At 46.5% G+C, this 16,246-nt stretch overlaps 1 long non-coding RNA gene across 1 annotated transcript in view; it reads left to right on the top strand.

Annotated features, from left to right (window-relative positions):
- The window catches only part of LOC115944136 (uncharacterized), a 75,523-nt gene extending 65,030 nt beyond the window's left edge, over positions 1–10,493 (top strand). Inside the window, exon 2 of the long non-coding RNA XR_004078710.2 lies at positions 10,081–10,493. This is a non-coding gene — a long non-coding RNA (uncharacterized LOC115944136). The remainder of the gene's footprint in view (positions 1–10,080) is intronic.
- The last annotated feature ends 5,753 nt before the right edge of the window (positions 10,494–16,246 follow it).

Raw genomic sequence — 16,246 nt, 5'->3', positions numbered from 1 at the left:
ATTCTATTAGCAAAGCACACTGACTACTCCATGTCAGGTGGTGGGTTGAGTGCTAGAAAGACCAAAATGAATAAGTTATAGCTCGTGCCCTCATCGAGGCTACAGCCAAACACAAACCATCTACAACTAGTTATACTAATGTTTGGAAAGTACCAGAAGGGAGTGACATACAAGTTATTACAGGAATACAGAAGAGGGGGCGGTTGGTGTTTGTCTGACATGGGGATGTCAGAAACAAGGTCGTGTTTGAGCTAGAGGCTGAAGGTTGAGCAGAAGTTGGACAAGCTCAGGATGGAAGGGGGTGGGCATGCAAAGCAGAGAGAAGGGCAAGAGTACAGGCCTGAAGGTGAGGCTGCCCGGGGTAGGTAGGCTGGCACCAGGTTGGAACAGGCCTTCTAGATCCTGCTGAAGAGGGTGAAATTTGTTCTACATGTCCTGGCTGTTCAGCAGTGTGGTGCCAGGAGCAGATCTGGGTCTTTGGAGCAAGCCTCCTGGTCACGTGCAGAGGAGGGACTGGAGGCGGCCGAGGTTAAGGTCACAGGGAACAGCTGGGAGGCAACTGCCAGAGTTCCCGTGAGGCCTGACGTGCCTGCGGAGGGGCTGTGGGGATGGACAGCCAGTGATGCGGGGACCAGAAAAGGCCTTGGTTGTGAGGTAAGTCGTACCCCTCCCCGCCAGCCACATGGGTGGACTGCGTGTGAGGGACATCAGCCGGCGGGGGGCTGGAGCCCAGGCAGGGAGAGGCCGTGGACTGGGGAAGGGCTACAGCGACAGGAAGGGTGTTCCCTCTGTACACCTGCCAAAAGAAACCTGTGATTCAGTGGATGGCATTGTCTGATTACCCAGAAGGCTTTAAGTCTCCACTTATCCTGACTCCTATCTACTTCCGTAATTCCACACGGCCTTGGAGGTGGGATGGCAGCCAAGGGGTGGGGTCCACCACAGCGCCTTTTCTCGAATGTAAGTAATGTCTACCCTGGCCAGGAGCCCATTTCAGGGGAGCTGCTCTGTAGAAGACACAGACCACGGGAAGCTTGATAAAGAGCAAGGAAACCATCTGTTTTCATGACTACAATTCTCCCCACAGGGTTGGCATGATCTTCTTTGTGCCAGAATTGTGTTATAGATATCAGTCATTGATAACATCAGGTGACCTCTTGTTTAGAAAGCACCCACTATAGGCCGAGAGCCCGGTTAGCTGCATTATCTGATTTATTCTGCAGAACACCTCCCCGTGGTAAACATCACGAGCTCCATATTACAGGTGGGGAAGTAAGGCCCAGAGAATTCGAAATGCGGCACTCATCAGGATCTAGATGATCTAGAAATATTCTCCCTCTTTGAAGTGGTGATGGGATTGCTTACAATCCGACCTGTATCTTGTTTTCTTTGCTAATGATCAGAACACTGGCCGTGTTTTCTGATGAAAAAGCCTTCTCTCCCTCCCCGCACAACAAAGTACTTCTTTACAGCAGTCATTCCCAGAGCCATGTTTATTTAGTTGCAGGGTCTTTAAAAATGCAGCCACCGTGGGAATCCCGTTAGTGCAGGGCTTGGGCTGCGATGGCATTCAGCAATGCCTGGTATTCTGTTTGCTTCAGATGATACTTAACAGTCCAGCGGTTAGGAGATGGAAAATAATTAGTCCGTCTAGCCGGGAGATTGGGTGATAAAAGGAAACGGGGCTGCTGATTAAATTGTTTATTTAAGCTCAAGTTTAGCTGTTTTCGGCATAATGTGTTGTAGGAAGAAGATAGGGATCTGTCCTCACGGAGAGACACCCCCAGAGTGACTGCCATCCCCACCCCTGCTCACCCACCAGAGCCTGCTGTGCCTTCCTTTCCTGCCTGGCTCCGGATTGTGAGGATTTGGGGATTGGGCAGAATGACAGAAGGGCAGAGAATGGCCTGGAGTTGGAGTCCCTTGAGCTCTGCTCTCGTATTCTCTGTTTGTCTTGCATTCCTCCGAGTGTGTGCCGCCCCCAGCAAGACCCGCTTTGCTTCCTTCCTCCTCCTCCTCCTGGCTCTTCTCTGCATTCTTCTCCCCCTGGCTTATGAAACAAAAATCAGCTTCCTTTCTTCTCTTGTGTCACTGTTTTCCTTAATTCCTCCTTCTCTGTGTTAGAACACGTATAATTTATATGTAACGCATAATTTCAACAATCAGTTTGCGCATACTTTGAGCATAGGCACGCCCAACTTTCTAGGAACATACTAGACCAGCAAATTACAGTCCTGAGGACAAGTCCAGCCTATGCTTGTTTTTGTAAATAAAGTTTTACTGGACACAACCATGCTACAGCAGTGGAGTAGTAGTTGAAGCAGAGACCATATGGCCCGCAAAGCCTAAAATATTTACTATCTGGCCATATACAGAGAAAGTTTGCCAACCCTGCACTAGACAAAGGTATTACAGGCTAAATTATAATTTAGGTCATTCCTGCCCCTAGAGAGTCCTGGGCCTAACTTTTATGTCTGCAGAATAATGGGAGACCTGAGCCGTGTTTGCACTGAACCATCGAGAGGATTCAGGAAGAATGTTATGATTCGCTAACCAAAGTACGATTTAGTTTCTAAACCTTCATTTTTGATATGCTGAATGTTAAGGAACCTCAGATTCGGTTTCCTCTCCTACTTTTTAAAAAGACTCTAATTTTTTAGAGCAGTTTTATTTTATTTAATTTTTTAATTTTTAATTTAAATTCAATTTAGTTAACATATAGTGTATTATTAGTTTCAGGGGTAGAATTTAGTGATTCATCAGTTGCATATGATACCCAGTGCTCATTACTTCAAGAGCCCTCCTTAATGCCCATCACCCTGTTACCCCATCCCCTCAGCCCCCTCCCCTCCAGCAACCCTCAGTTTGTTTCCTACAGTTAAGAGTCTCTTATGGTTTGCCTCCCTCTCTGTTTTCATCTTATTTTATTTTTCCTTTCCTTCTCCTATGTTCATCTGTTTTGTTTCTTAAATTCCACATATGAGTGAAATCATATGGTATTTTTCTTTCTCTGACTGACTTATTTCACTTAGCATAATTCCCTCTAGTTCCATCCACATTGTTGCAAATGGCAAGATTTCTTTCTTTTTCATGGCCAAGTAGTATTCCACTGTGTATATACATACCACATCTTCTTTATCCATTTATCTATCAACGGACATCTGGGCTCTTTCCACAGTTTGGCCTATTAAACATTGGTGTGCACGTGCCCCTTCAGATCACTATGTTTCTATCCTTTGGATAAATACCTAGTAGTGCCATTGTTGGGTCATAGGGCAGCTCTATTTTTAACTTTCTGAGGAACTTCCATACTGTTTTCCAGAGTGGCTGCACCAGTTTGCATTCCCACCAACAGTGTAGGAGGGTTCCCCTTTCTCTGTATCCTCACCAACATTTGTTGTTTCCTGACTTGTTAATTTTAGCCATTCTAACTGGTGTGAGGTGGTATCTCATTGTGGTTTTGATTTGTATTTCCCTGATGCTGAGTGATGTTAAGCATTTTTTCATATGTCTGTTGGCCATTTGTATGTCTTTTTTGGAGAAATGTCTGTTCATGGCTTCCGCCCATTTCTTGACTGGATTATTTGTTTTTTGGGTATTGAGTTTGATAAGTTCTTTATAGATTTTGGATAATAGCTCTTTAACTGATAAGTCATTTGCAAATATCTTCTCCCATTCCGTAGGTTGCCTTTTAGTTTTGTTGACTGTTTCCTTTGCTGTGCAGAAGGGCTTTATCCTGATGAAGTCCCGATAGTTCATTTTTGCTTTTGTTTCCCTTGCCTTTGGAGACGTGTCTAACAAGAAGTTGCTGTGGCCGAGGTAAGAGAGGTTGCTGCTTGTGTTCTCCTCTAGGTTTTAGATTCACAGAAAAAATGAAGGAGAAGGTAGAGAGATTTCCCAGATACCCCCTCCCCCAGCACATGCACAGCCTCCCCCTTATCAACATCCCCACTGGAACGTACATTTGTTATAGTTGATGTACCTACACTGGTACATCATTATCACCCAGGGTCCATAGGTTACATTAGGGCTCACCCTTGCTGTTGGACATTCTATGGATTTGGACAAATGTAATGATGTGTATCCACCATTATAATATCATACAGACTATTTTCACTGCCCTAAAAATCTTCTGTGCTTCACCTATGCTTCCCTCCCCTACTTCCCCAGCTGCCCACAACCACTCCACTATTTACTGTCTCCAGAGTTCTGCCTTTTCTAGAATGTCATACAATTGGAATCATGCCACATGTAGCCTTTTTAGATTGGCTTCTTTCACTTAGTAACATGCATTTAAGTTTCCTCCTTGTCTTTTTGTGGCTTGATAGCTCATTTCTTTTTAGTGCTGAATCATATTCCACTGTCTGGATGGACCACAGTTGATTGACCCATTCACCTACCGAAGACATCTTGGTTGTTTCCGAGCTTTGGCAATTATGAATAAAGCTACTATAAATATCTGCATGCCAGGTTTTGTGTGGACATAAGTCCTTTCCCACTTTTAAGACTTCAATGTCTCTTCTTCCGCAGGTCACACCCTTACAGCTGTGCTGGCCCCTCCTGCTGACTGGCCTTTGCACCTTGGAGGCTCCCTGGCTGGGGTCTGAGCCACCTCACTCCACACGAGACATACACATGCTCCAGCTGGGCAGGGGCAGAATTTGTCACCTCAAAATACGCCTCTTTGGCATAAAGATTATTTTAGGCTGATTATTTTTAAGGAACAGCAGACTTGGGGAAAACTTCAGAAAACTGAGTACAAGTTAACCTTTTGTAAGAGAAAATTACATGTATAAGGGAACTCTCCATTTGTAAGGATGTCTCCCTCTCTGTGCCAGGATGACTCAATCTCTAGAAACTCTGATCAGTGGAGAAGGTCATGACCTAAGTCTGCATAACACCTTTACTCTTGATTACTATGCTTTGCCCAGAAACCTCCCATAACCAGCCTCCCCTCCCCCAACATCTTCTCTGGTCCTTAGCTGGAGATGGTATTTAAGAGGGTGGCTTGGGCCAGTTTGGAGTTAGTCTGTTTTCCTGGGTGTTTCCCATGTACATGGAAGGTATGCATATTATTAAACATCTATTTGTTTTTCTCCTCTTAGTCTTTTATATGGCTGGGGCGGGGGGTGGTGTCTCAGCCAAGAACCTAGAAGGGTAGAGGGAAAGTGACTTTTCCTCCCCCACAGGCAGACATGGTGCAAGGCACAAATCTAGAGGGTGTAACTTCAGGACCATAGTCTCATTCAGTGTTGCACCCACTCTGTCCCATAATAAAAGTTCTTTCTTTCATGAGGTATTCTGAACTAAGGTATTACTTCTGGCATTTTCCTTTCCTTCCTTTCTTTGCACCTTGCAGGTGCTGACATGGGAGCCTCTAGCTTTAGATTTTGTTGATGATTTCCCAAATTCATGGAATTTCAAAGAAGATCCTTCCAGCCTCCCTTCTCTTGAACAGCTGTGTTTTTACCCCTCTTCATTTCTTTGGTCATAAATCTTTCTATACAATTTAATTTTTTTCCATTTCCTTTCTGCATTTCTATCTCTTTGTCCCCTCCCATACCTTGCAGTACCTAAGAACAGAGTCCACAAAGAGCATATTTTGTCAAAAGCTCTTCATAGATTACAATGCTCACATTTATTTGCTGAGAAAGATTTTCATTAGGTTGTGTTAGAGTTTTCTGGAATCACCTGGAAGCTGAACTCCTAGAGACAATGTTTGGGTCCAGATTGTTAATTGAACTGTGTGCTGCCTAAAAATCTTTCTGCAACCTTCTGGGACTTCTCAGCTTGAGTACTAGAGATGGAGCATGGGCTTCATCACCTGCTGCCACCACCTCAGCAGGTGACTGGTGTGAGTCCAACAGCATGCTGGATTTGAGGTTTACTACTGGGGAAGACCGATGGATAATGTCTCACTCCTGCAGACCTATGATAAGGTGGGAAATGAGGCAGTGTGTGTGCCCACAGAACATGGAGTTCCTCTGAGGATTAAGGCTGAGACTCTGGACTCAGTCCAGCCAGTGGAGACTCCCAATGTTGCAACAGCATCTGGGCTCTCCTGGCACCTCTGTGCGCAATGCAAGTTGACATGGCATGATGTGCTGCCCTCGCTGGTTTGCCAGTGAGGGGGAAAAAGAAATCGTTACTGTAACATGGATGCTCCCAACAGTTTCCTTCAGGCCAACCCCTAGATGTTGGGGGTGAGGAAGCTGAGGCCTGAGGTCAAAATCATAGGGGTGGATTTGTACCGTAGTAGTTAAGCGGGAACGACATTTCACAGAATTCTTTTCTTTACCCTCCATGGTCAGGGTTGGCCAGAAGAGAAATTTGTGTGAGATGTGGAAGGTGGAAGTGAAGAAGCAGCCATTTCTGTGGTTCGACCGTCGGAGGAGGGCAGGCACTGTCCCAGCTCACACGTGTCACCCATCCACCCTCTCATCTCATTGGCGTGGGTGGCAGTTGGGCCCGCAGCCCCTCCAGCACCACTGGTCCCCTTCCCTGGGCTTCTCTGAGCTCCGGGGCTGCTGGGTGTGCGGCTGAGTGCTGGAGGGCCCCCCACCTGGCTTGTAGGTCCCCTGCGTCTGTGAAGTTGGAGGCTGTGAGAAACTGGGAAGGCTCCCATCTGTCCAGCTGGCCTCCAGTCTGTCCTTGTTCTCCCCCGCTTCATGTCCATCTCTCCCTCCTGACTGCTTGTACTGCTGTCTTCAGGCTCTACACAGCAGACCTACATAGACTGCTCGACAGGTCCCACAGCTGTGGAGTGTTCTGCCCTATCACAGGGCCCTTACTCCATAGCCGCAGACCTTCTGACCTGCTTCTGGCCAAACCCCAACCTCCAGGCACATAGCCTTGCTGCAGAACCCAGGTCCCTGGGCTTCCAGAATGAGCTCCCTGCTTCCGGGGTCACCCTGCTTCGAGGCTCTGTCTGCGTGTCACAATGCCTATGTTGATAAATGCTGAAAAGCAAGCAGGGAGGTTCTGACCAAGGAAATCCTCAGGGCATCGAGCCAAGAATTTGTCATCAAAGTGCTTGGACTAGCCCAGAGCCGCAGCTTCCTTGGTGTAGGGTAGACCCTACTTGCATCACTCTTTGAGCCAGGGCAAAGTATATCAGTGTGATAGACACTGGGTCTTGTGCAAGAGATTCTGAGAAATCAGATGAGTCCAGGACACAACTAAGTCTCTCCAGAGGCTTCTCCACTCTTCCTGGGGGAAAGGTGGTGGGGAAGGGTCAACCAAACTTTTATTGAATCACTCAGCGTATGGTGACACCTTTTGTAGGGGACCCAGGGGGCGGGGGGTGGTGAGGGACACTTTCAAATCCCCCTCCCTCTTCCTCCACGTCTGTCTCCAGGAAGTTGAAGCATTGGGAGCTTTGACGTCCAGGAAGTCAGGGGGTGGGGCTTCCCCTCTAGCTCGTTAGTAACTGAACAGGACCCTATCAGGGACTAGGTGGTAGTTAATGGAGAGCCAGGGAGTCCCATAGGCCCCTAGAGGTGGCTCTTGAGATGACAGCCCAACAGAACAGGCTGATGAGGTGACTTGGGGCACTGGCTCTGATGTTCTGTGACTCTGTACTGCAGTAAGGATCTGCAGAGACCCTTTGTGTTTCCATTTCAACTCCACTGGCTCCCATGGTGCCCTTTGCCTCTGCCAGGCCCGCTTCGACCTCAGGACACTGGCATTTACCGTACCCTCTACTTGGGTCCTCCTTCCCTCAGAGCGCCTCCTAGAAGGGCTCACTCCTTCATCTTTGCTCAGAAGTCACTTCATCTCAGTGAGGCCTTCCCTCCACCCCACTATAAACCACAGCCCTCTCCTGTTCTCCAACCCTCTCCTGGATGTATTCTTTTTTTAAAAAAGATTTTATTTATTTATTTATTTGAGGGGGAGGGGAAAGGGAGAGAGAGAGAAAGAGAGAGAGGGAATCTCAAGCAGACTCCCTGCTGAGCATGGAGCCCGACTCTCACGACCTTGAGATCATGACCGGAACCGAAATCAAGAGTTGGACACTTAACTGACTGAGCCACCCAGGCTCCCCCTCTCCTGGATGTATTCTTGCTCTGGCATGTATCACCTACTCACATGCTGCTTAATTTACTAATTAGAACGGAAGCTTAGGGGCAGAGACCTGCTCTGTTTGGACAGCGTTGTATCCCAAATGGTGGCTCATAGTGGGTGCTCCTTAGGGCATTTGTCTTGGCCATTGACACCTCTGGAAACACAACTCCATGGACACCGGTGGGACTAGGGCCCCCTAGGCATGTGCATCTCAGCGGTACAGGGCCCCATGTTTGTTGAAAGGAGGCCACGGGTGGCCTCCTCTCCCTGCTTACCTCCAAGACCCACTGGCCTCTCTCAGATCGTTCCAGCGGCCTCGAATTCTGCAGCTCTATTTCAACCTTCCCTGTGTCAGGATGGGAGAACTGGTATGAGGAACAGGGCTGATTTTGTTTGTTCATGGTTTATGTTCAAACTTTGACATCTTATTTCAGAGTGATGTGAGAAAGGCACTTGATAAAGCTGCCTGCAGCCGTTTCTCCTAAGGGGTCTGCCAAAAACTGTGTGGGATTTCAGGGTCTGGTTTTTTTCACCTTCTTCAGGTACGCTTGTTTATAAGGAGGAAACATTTGTGCCGCTCAGCAGGTTTGAGAGACCCGGTGGGAATGGCTGTTTATTTGTCTTTTGATCACAAAGCCTGGGGTTTGGCTCCAAGGCTGAAAGATCTTGAGGCCTCTTTATCTCCTCCCCTGGAGACTTGAATCTCTCCTCTGACATTCCTTGGGCCCTTCGAATGGCTGGGGACTGCGGGAGGGGCTCTTGGAGGTGGACAAAGATCCCCCTGGCATAGCTGTCCTTGGTCTGACCTCCCACCAGGGACTGTGGTTCCTTCAGAGCCCAGCTCCGGAGCCTAACCTCTCCCTCCCCTTTATCTTACAAACAACCAAAAGGAAGGGAAAACAAAGCTACCCACCCGCCCCCAAACCCCAGTCAACATTTATTCAGGGCTGGTGGGGAGCGAGCCTTTTGTGTTTTATGCCACATCTTCGCACTTGCCTTCTACAGGATCTGGGGAGGGGTCGCAGCCCCAAATTCACGCACTCCTCTCACACGTGAGCCGGCGGGCCGCAGGGGCTGGGGGGGCCTGTCCGTAAAGGTGGCCAGACAGGCCTTGGGATCCCTCAGTCCGTGCTTGGGGCGCCCCCACCGCCCGGCGCAAGGCGAGCTACTCACGACGAGCCTTCAACCCCAGCGGAGCAGAGACCGTTTTCCTTGAATCAGCATGCAGCACCACGCAGCGTTCCCCACAGGGGCACATATTGAGAAAATGAAATTCAAATCACCCCTCTGGTACGCTTTTCATTCCCTCTGCTGATAACGCACAGAGAGAAGCCGATTCTCTAGGCGAGCAGGCAAGTGCTTAGAGGGCCTTTCTCGTGTCCCCGGGTGCTTCCGACGGGAGTGATGGCCAGCAGCCTGGGCCGAGATCACAGTCCCCACCAGGACCTTGCTCCTTGCCTTGCGGCTTGCTTGCTTCCCCAAGGAGCCAGACCACGTTTTAGGGTCGTAGCTGCACCCACCTCCCGCACCCCCTCCCTTGGCACGAAGCTTGAGCGAACACCTGTGTGTTTGGCAACCCCGAGATCGCACCCGATTTTGAACTTGCTTTCTCAAGTCATTCCACTTCACAGGGGATTGCCTTACATTTTTCTTTTAAAATAAATAAATAAATAAATAAATAAATAAATAAATAAATAAATATAATGAAAAGTCCTTAGCTTGACGCCGTGCTTTTACTGCTGCAGAAGAATGTAAAGGTAAAGACGAACCTCCAAGAGCAAACCTTTGTGCTCTCTGGCTCTCCTGGGAAAAAAGAGCAGGCAGGGCTTGTGTGCACGAGGCAGGAGCTGCTTTTGCAGAAATGGAAATGCTTCCCCCGTCTTCCCTTGCACACGAAGTTGCTTCATTATATTTTCAGGCAAGCGAGTCATGGGTTCCTGGTGTGCGGTGCTGTCTTTTTCAATTAATGCTTTTCACAGAAGTTCAGGTTTTAAACATCTCCCCCTCTCTTCCCAGGTCTGTTACATTTCCCAGAATGGTTCCCAGCGCTGGAGATAATTCCTTTTCGGAGAACCTACATTTCTCACCTGCTGATTGCAATTAGCCGCTGCCAGCTGGGGCCTGGTGTGCAGCTGAAAAGCTAACAAGAAGTGGAGACCACGCGGAACCCAGACAGGGCAGAGGATGTGAATAAATAAGGAATAGTGCTCGTGTGTATGAGCCGCTCCCGTGAATCCGAGGCTTCCCGACCCTCTGGACGGCCCTCCCTCTTCGGGCTTTGTGCTCCCCACCCCTTCCCCTCACCTTTGTTTGTTTGTTTGTTTGTTTATTTGTTTCTGGCTTTGTAGCCTACACTTAACATCACAGTCACGAATTTACCACTAAGTACATTTTGTTAGGCAATAAACAGCCTCGGAAGAAAAATGAAATCGGACTAGGGCTTCTGTTCCAATCATGTTTGTGAGCTGTGGTGGAATCTGGTGGGCCCTGCGTGCACGCCTTGGAGCTAACCTTGAATATGAGGACTGGCAGGGCCTGGAGAGGCCTTGGGGACCACCAGATCCGAACCCCTCGTTTTATGGTTGAGGACATGGAATCCCAGAGTGGGGAGCATGACTCATCCAAAGTCTTGGAGGAGGTCACAGGGCTGGCTGGAGTCCACGTCGCCTGACCTCCAGCCCAGGGCTCTAACCACTGAATGGCCTTGCCTTTGTCCATCCTCTAGAGTTTGTGAGGAAAGCACCAAGGAGACCGCCAAGGGTTGAAAGGTAAGCCTCTGTTGGGCGATGTGATCTCCAACCCAAGGAGACACTTCTTTCCTTTCCTCATGGGCCGGGCCTGGCCCCAGGACCAGGGTTATGGCTCCGGCCAGCGTCATCCACAGTGGTACGTACCCACAGTCCCATGGCTCACAGCTGCTGACCCTGATCCCCTGCCTGGTCCCTAAGGACAGAGTGCTGGGCATTTGGGGTTGTTTTGTCTTCGTACTGCGGGCAATGGTAGGGAACGGACCACCAGCCAGGGGGAAATGAGCAGCTGTCTCGGCTAGCTCCACAGTGGAGGGAAGCTGGCCCGGTGAGGTCTGCGGCTCCTATATCTGCTTGGTGGGAGCAGGCTGCGTCCCTCCCGGCCCTCCCCCCGCAACTTGCACTTAGAGGCTCAGACATTCTCTGCCCAGCTCACTTTCCACTGGGAGAGGCCGCCTTGTAGGGTTTAGGGTCAGAGAGTGGATAGGCTTCCAGGCAGCTGGCAGTATCCAAACATGTGTGGACTGTGGACTCCAACCCCGGCCACGTTCTGTGGTAGGCACGTCTCTCGGCCTGTCTCATCATCTGAAACTTGGAGACTCCTAATGCATGGCTCATTGGCCTAGCCGAGAGGACGAAGGAAGGTAACATGGGTAAAAGTGGGTTCTCCATAAGTGTTCATTTGCCTTTGCTCTAGTCCTGTCTCCATTTTACAGGGGAGGAAACCTGAAGTCAAGGAAGGTAAAGCCACCCTCCAAGCCCGCAGGCTCTTCCCTTGCCCCCAGCCACCGACTTTGTCTCCTGGGAGGCACTCGGGGAAGAAACCATGAATCTGCCTAACAGGAAGCCCGTTCTCCAAAGAGAAGCAATTCTGCCCTGGTCAGTGTTCAACAACTAGCTGGGGGTGGGGGGAGGGGAAAAGAAGGGGGAGGGAGGAAGTTCTGACTTGCAGGGTTGTTGACTTTTAGTTGGAGATAATCGTAGATTCACACACAGTTGTAAGAAATAATATAGAAAGATTCCCCTGTACCTTTTATCCAGTTTCCCCCAATGATAACATCTCGAAACACTGCCGGGCAATCTCACAACCAGGATATCGACATGATATCATCCACCAGTCTTTGTGTTTTCCCAGTTTGACTTGCACTCATTTGCCTGTGTGTGTCCTTGGACGTGAGGGCACGTGCGGGCAGCACACAGCCAAGACACAGAGCATCGCTGTTACCACCTCTGTTGCCATCTTTACTGCCTCCTGCTCTACCCCATCCTTAGCCCCTGACAATGTCTAATCTGTCCTCCATTCCGAAACTTTGGTCAGTTCCAAATCTCCTCTAAATGGAATCATACAGTACGTAACCTTCGGGTTTGGCTTTTTTTCCCCACTCGGCATAATACTATCAAATTTGATTCCAGTTTTTACATATATCCATAGTTCATTCTGTTTTATCGCTGAGCAGTAGTCCACGGTATGGATGTATGACAGTTTGTTCAACAGTCACCTGTTGAGGGACATCTAGGTCGTTTACACATTTTGGCTATGATGCATAAAGCTACCATAAATATTCATGCACAGGTGTTTGTGTGAATGTCAGGTTTCCATGTCTTTGGAAATTCTGCCCTCTGCCCAGGAGTGTGATTGTTGGCTCGTATGGCAGTTGCATGTTTCCTTTGATAAGAAATGACGGAATTAGGGCGCCTGGGTGGCTCAGTCGTTAAGTGGCTGCCTTTGGCTCAGGTCATGATCCCAGGGTCCTGGGATCGAGCCCCGCATCGGGCTCCCTGCTCAGTGGAAAGCCTGCTTCTCCCTTTCCCACTCCCCCTGCTTGTGTTCCCTCTCTCGCTGTGTCTCTCTCTGTCAAATAAATAAATAAAATCTTAAAAAAAAAAAAAACCTGACCAAATTGTTTTCCAGAGTAACCGTACCATTTTACATTCTCACCAGCACTATATGAATGATTCTTTGCATTCCCTCCTGGCCAGCATTTGATGTTGTCACTCTTCTTTATTTCAGCCATCCTGATACAGCATGTCATCATATTTCGTTGTGGTTTTTTTCTTTGCCATTCCCTAACGGCTAATGAAGCTGAACATCTCTTCATGTGCTTATTTGCCATCTGCGTATCCTCTGCAGCGAAATAGCTCTTCATGTCTTTTGCTCATTTTCTAATTGGACTGTTAGGCTTTGTTACTGTTGAGTTTTGTAAGTTCTTTGTATATGCCACATACTTGTCCTTTGTAACAGATACGTGTTTTGCAAACATATCTCCCCAGTACATACCTTGTCTTGTCATCCTCTTAACAGGGTGTTTTGCAGAGCAAACATTTTTAATTTGGGTGAAGTCCAATTTACCAATTTTCTCTTTTTCTGAGTGTGCATTTGGCGTCAAGTCTAAAATCTCTGCCTAGCTCAAGATCAAAAAGATTTTTCTTCTTTTTTTACCCTAAATGTTTCATAGTTGTATGTTTTACATTTATTTTTCTCCACTGAATTACTTTTGCACCTTTGTCAAAAATTACTCGGATGTATTTGTGGGGCTCTATCTCTAGTCTATTCTGTTCCATTAACCCATGTGTCTTTATCCACCAATACCTCTGCCTTGATTAATGTAACTAAGTAACAAACCTTAATATTGGGTAGAACAATTCTTCCCTTATCCTTCTTTTTCTGGATTATTTGGCTACTCAAGGGTTTGTGCTTTTCCATATACATTTTAGAATAAATCTGTCTGTGTCCACAAACAACCTGGATGGGATTTTTTTAAAAAGATTTTATTTATTTATTTGATAGAGAGATAGTGAGGGCATTAATACAAGCTCGGGGAGTGGGAGAGGGAGAAATAGGCTTCCCGCCGAGCAGGGAGCCCAATGCTGGGCTCGATCCCAGAACCCTGGGATCATGACCTGAGCCGAAGGCAGACAACTGAGCCACCCAGGCGCCCCCCTTGCTGGGATTTTAATAGGAATTGCATTAAACATATATATCAAATTGGAGGGAATTGACATTCTTACTATGTTGTCTTCTAATCCATTTATTGGGATGTCTCTCCACGTATTAGAGGTCTTCTTCGACTTCTTTTACCAGTTTTTAAAATAATTTTCAGCATACAAATCTTGTATATGTTTTTTTGTTTTGTTTTGTTTTGTTTTTGTTTTTTTTTTTTAAAGATTTTATTCATTTATTTGAGAGAGAATGAGATAGAGAGAGCATGAGAGGGGGGAGGGTCAGCGGGAGAAGCAGACTCCCTGCCGAGCAGGGAGCCCGATGCGGGACTCGATCCCGGGACTCCAGGATCATCACCTGAGCCGAAGGCAGTCGCTTAACCAACTGAGCCACCCAGGCGCCCCAAATCTTGTATATGTTTTGTTAAGTGTATACCAAAATATTTCACTTTCTCTGGCATGAAGGTAAATTCTATCATGTCTTGTAATTTTAGTTTCCACATGCTCATGAGTAGTATATAAAATGCAATTGATTTTTGTGTGTTGATTTTGTATTCCATAAGCTTGCTGAACTCACTTATTGGTTCCAGGAATGTTGGGTGTTTTGTTTTGTTTTTTAAATAGATTCCTTGGGATTTTTTACATAGACCATCTGAAAATGGGCACAATTTTATTTCTTTGTTTCTTCTCTTTGTGTCTTTTATTTCTTTTTCTTGCCTATGGCACTGGCTAGAACTTCCTGTACTCTGGTGAGTATGAGTAGTAAGAATGACCATCCTCACTTGGTGCCTGATCTTAGGGCAGTGCATCCAGTTGCTCAGTCATTAAGTATGATGCTGGTTCTGGGTTTCTCGTAAGTGCTCTTTATGAAGCTGAGGTAGTTCCCTTCTGTTTCTAATTTGCTGAGAGTTTTTATCATGAAGAGTGCTGCATTTTCAAATGTGTTTTTTTCTATTTCCATTGATATGATCATACGATTCTTCTTGTTTAACTTGTTGATATGATGGATTACGTTGAATGATTTTTGAATGTTGAACCACCTTTGCATTCTTGGAATAAATCTCAATTCATCGTGGGATAGAATTATTTGTATAGGGGCGCCTGGGTGGCTCAGTCGGTTAAGCGTCCGACTCTTGATTTTTGGCTCAGGTCATGATCTCAGGGTTGTGAGACGGAGCCCTGTGTCGGGTCCCACACTGGGCATGGAGCCTGCTTAAGATTCTCTCTCTCCCTCTCTCTCTGTCCCTCTGTCCCAATAAAAAAATAAATAAGATAAAATCCTTAAAAAAAGAATTATTTGTATACATTGTTGGATTGTGTTTGGTAATATTTTGTTGAGGATTTTTGTTTTTAAAATCCCGAGAGATATTGGATCTGTTTTCTTTTTTTTTTTTTGCACTCTCTTTTCCTGGTTTTGGTATCAACATACTACATGCCTCATAAAATGAGTTGGGAAGTGTTACCTCCTCTTCTATTTTCTGGAAGAGATTGGGTAAAATTGATGTTAATCTTTAAATGTTTGGTAAAATTCTCCAGTGAATCCACTGGGGCCAGGGAATCTCTTTTGGAGTTTCAATTACAAATTCTATTTCTTTAATGGTTATAGTATCTATTTCATCTCCATTGAAGTTTGTTAGTTCAGGGTTTTTGAGAAACTGGTCTATTTCTTCTAAGTGGTCAAACTTATGAGAGTAAAGTTGTTTGTTGTATTCCTTTATTATCCTTTTAACGGCTACAGGATCTAGAGCAATATCCCCTATTTTGTTCCCAATCTTGGTGATTTGTGTCTCCTCTCATTTTATATGTCACTTTTGCTGGAGCTTTATTGATTTTTTTTCAAAGAACCAGCTTTTTGTTTCATTGATTTTTTTCCCCCTGTTTTCCTGTTTTCAGTTTCATTTATGTCTGCTCTTATTTTTCTGATTTCCTTCCATCTGACTGCTTTGGCTCTACTTTGCTTTTCTTTTTCTAGCCTTTTCGAGTAGGAACTTAGATTATTGATTTGAAATCTTTCTTCTTTTTTAATGGAAAGACTGAGTGCTATACATTTCCCTCTCAGTAATGCTTTAGCTGAATCCTACAAACTGTGATAGGTTGTATTTTAATTTAATTTATCTCTATGTATTTTTAAATCTTTTGGAGACTTCCTTCTGGGCCCATGGGTTGCTCAGTAGTGTGTTGTTTAATTTCCAATTGTTTTATTTTCGTCTTTCTGTTACTGATGTCTACTGTGATTCCCTTATGGTTTGAGAACATATTCTGTATTGAGGTTTTGTTTGATGGCCCTTTAGCCATTCTTTAAGATTTTATTTATTTATTTATTTGAGAGAGAGAGAGAGAGAAACAGCGTGAGAGGGGAGAGAGTCAGAGGAAGAAGCAGGCTCCCCGCTGAGCCAGGAGCCCAATGTGGGACTCGATCCCACAACTCCGGGATCATGACCTGAGCCGAAGGCAGTCGCTTAACCAACTGAGCCACCCAGGCGCCCTAGCCATTC

This window comes from Leptonychotes weddellii, chromosome X, assembly GCF_054177405.1.
Source record: "Leptonychotes weddellii isolate Sample4059 chromosome X, ASM5417740v2, whole genome shotgun sequence".
In the NCBI taxonomy this organism is placed as follows: Eukaryota; Metazoa; Chordata; class Mammalia; order Carnivora; family Phocidae; genus Leptonychotes; species Leptonychotes weddellii.
This window is presented reverse-complemented; position numbering and strand designations above follow the sequence as displayed.